Consider the following 3,253-nt stretch of genomic DNA (forward strand, 5'->3'; position numbering starts at 1 on the left):
ATGTTCTCCGTAAAAATATACTGTTCGCAGTCGTATTTCAGTAAAATACAGGCGACCGTAATTTTACCATTCTTTGTAATCATATTTTAGTTTTAATCGTTAAATTTCCGTAAAAATATACTGCTCTCAGCCGTATTTCAGTAAAATACAAGCGACCGTAATTTTACCATTCTTTGTAATCATTTTAATTTTAATCGTTAATTTTCCGTAACAATATACTGTTCTCAGCGGTATTTCAGTAAAATACAGGCGACCCGTAATTTTACCATTTTTTGTAATCATATTTTAGTTTTAATCGTTAATTTTCCGTAAAAATATACTGTTCTCGAGCGGTATTTCAGTAAAATACAGGCGACCGTAATTTTACCATTTTTTGTAATCATATTTTAGTTTTAATCGTTAATTTTCCGTAAAAATATACTGTTCTCAGCGGTATTTCAGTAAAATACAGGCGACCGTAATTTTACCATTCTTTGTAATCATTTTAATTTTAATCGGAAATTCTCCGTAAAAATATTCTGTTCTCAGCGGTATTTCAGTAGAATACAGGCGACCGTAATTTTACCATTCTTTGTAATCATATTTTACGGGTTGGTGACGATAATATCACTCCCTTACGTGAATATATTCGTTTTTCAAACTGTAAATGGCGTTCTTTACGGCAAATTTTCAACATTAAAAGGTTAGAAGGACGTGTAGAAAAGGGCACTCTTTTACGATCTCTAGAAAAGGGCTCTCTCTCTCTCTCTCTCTCTCTCTCTCTCTCTCTCTCTCTCTCTCTCTCTCTCTCTCTCTCTCTCTCTCTCTCTCTCTCTGTTTATCCGTCACTTTCCCTTATTTGTAAGAGATTTGATTCTCTCTCTCTCTCTCTCTCTCTCTCTCTCTCTCTCTCTCTCTCTCTCTCTCTCTCTCTCTCTCTTTATCGGTTAGTTTTCCGTTATTTGTAAAATATTCGATTATCTCTCTCTCTCTCTCTCTCTCTCTCTCTCTCTCTCTCTCTCTCTCTCTCTCTCTCTCTCTCTCTCTCTCTCTTTTTTCCGTATCTAGTTTACTTCAACCCTTTCTTCCTCCTGTTTTCATTGGCCCGGGCTAAATGAGGGCATACGGGTGCCTGCCCACGGGTCTGTGCAATTAAAAATATGAAAGTTTTGAGCGACTGCACCATAGTTTATTCTTCCATCCAGTTTGTTGATACTGCCAGATGAAAAAAAAAAAGGCACTGCAACTTCTCGCTTTTCTCAACAATTTATCACCGTAAGGTAGCAGGGGCGCTTGCCTGGTGCGCGGTAACTTTCCTTGGGCGCTCCTTTAGAAATGCGATTATGAAATAGTTTAGTATCGTATGGGAATATTTGGTTCCATGTAACAACATTGTTGTGCCCTAGAGTATTTGTCTTTCTATTTTTACAAGCGATGTTATTGGATTTATAACATGATATGTTGTCAATGATGTTATGAAATAGTTAATAGCTAGGTGTAGGTTGGCCAGGGCACCAGCCGCCCGTTGAGATACTACCGTTAGAGAGTTATGGGGTCCTTTGACTGGCCAGATAGTACTACATTGGTTCCTTCTCTCTGGTTACGGTTTCTTTCCCTTTGCCTACACATTCACTGAAAAGTCTGGCCTATTCTTTACAGATTCTCCTCTGTCCTCATACACCTGACAACAACACTGAGATTACCAAACAATTCTTGTTCACCCAAGGGGTTCACTACTGCACTGTAATTGTTCAGTGGCTACTTTCCTCTTGGTAAAGATAGAAGAGACTCTTTAGCTATGTAAGCAGCTCTTCTAGGAGAAGGTCACTCCAAAATTAAGCCATTGTTCTTTAGTCTTGGGTAGTGCCGTAGCCTCTGTACACTCAGGCACACTATTCTATCTATTTTCTCTTCCTCTTATTTTGTTAAAGATTTTATAGTTTATGTAGGAAATATTTATTTTAATCTTGTTACTGTTCTTAAAATGTTTTATTTTTCCTTTCTTCACTGGGCTATATTCCCTGTTGGGGCCCCTGGGTTTATAGCGTCTTGCTTTTCCAACTAGGGTTGTAGCTTAGCAAATAATACTGATAATAATAATAATAATAATAATAATAATAATAATAATATCGCATGGTAGTAATTAGTTTCCTGTAACAACAATGTTGTGCCCTAGATTATTTTCTATAATTATTTTTACTCGCGATGTTATTGGTTTTATAACATGATATAAAGTTATTGGAAATAACTCTTAAACAAGTTGTGATTTAAAAAAATAATTAAAACCAATGAATTTTATTTTAAACTCTTGAACTCTTTGAATAATTCCGCCTCTTAATGAACTTTGTAATGCAATCCTTGAACTCTCACATTTCGTATTTGATAAGATTAAAAATTACTAGGCGAATTAGACTTTTCATTTCGAAGGAATTAACTAAAATCATTTTTTTATGAGTTGGTTTCCCACCATCAATCCCATGGACGTAGAATTAATTGCAAATGTGTCTTCTTTGTATTACTAGAGTCTCTCCTTCTTCTTCTTCTTCTTCTTCTTCTTCTTCCTTTTTTTTTTTTTTTTTTTTTTTTTTTTTTATTTTTTTTTTTTTTTTTTAGTGAGGCATATTTGCACCGACTCGCAGGGGTGCCCTTTTAGCTTGGAAAAGTTTCCTGATCCGTGATTGGTTGGACAAGATATTTCTAATCAATCAGCGATCAGGAAGTTTTTCCGAGCTAAAATGGCACCGCTGCGAGTCGGTGCAAATCTGCCTCGATAAAAGAAATGGACTTTAGTGAGGCATATTTGCACCGACTCGCAGGGGTGCCCTTTTAGCTTGGAAAAGTTTCCTAATCCGTGATTGGTTGGACAAGATATTTCTAATCAATCAGCGATCAGGAAGCTTTTCCGAGCTAAAATGGCACCGCTGCGAGTCGGTGCAAATCTGCCTCGATAAAAGAAATGGACTTTAGTGAGGCATATTTGCACCGACTCGCAGGGGTGTCCTTTTAGCTCGGAAAAGTTTCCTGATCCGTGATTGGTTGGACAAGATAATTCTAACCAATCAGCGATCAGGAAGCTTTTCCGAGCTAAAAGAGCAACAGTGCGAGTCGGTGCAAATGAGCCTCATTAAAATGAATTGAGTATAGTGAGTTATTAAGAGTATACAAAATTCAATCGTTGTTTAACATACGTTATTATCATTTGATCTACGTTAAATAGGTTTCCTAGTTCTATGCTTCGTTGTAGGCTCCTCATCTCTCTCTCTCTCTCTCTCTC

This window comes from Palaemon carinicauda, unplaced genomic scaffold, assembly GCF_036898095.1.
Source record: "Palaemon carinicauda isolate YSFRI2023 unplaced genomic scaffold, ASM3689809v2 scaffold3, whole genome shotgun sequence".
NCBI classification, from domain to species: Eukaryota; Metazoa; Arthropoda; class Malacostraca; order Decapoda; family Palaemonidae; genus Palaemon; species Palaemon carinicauda.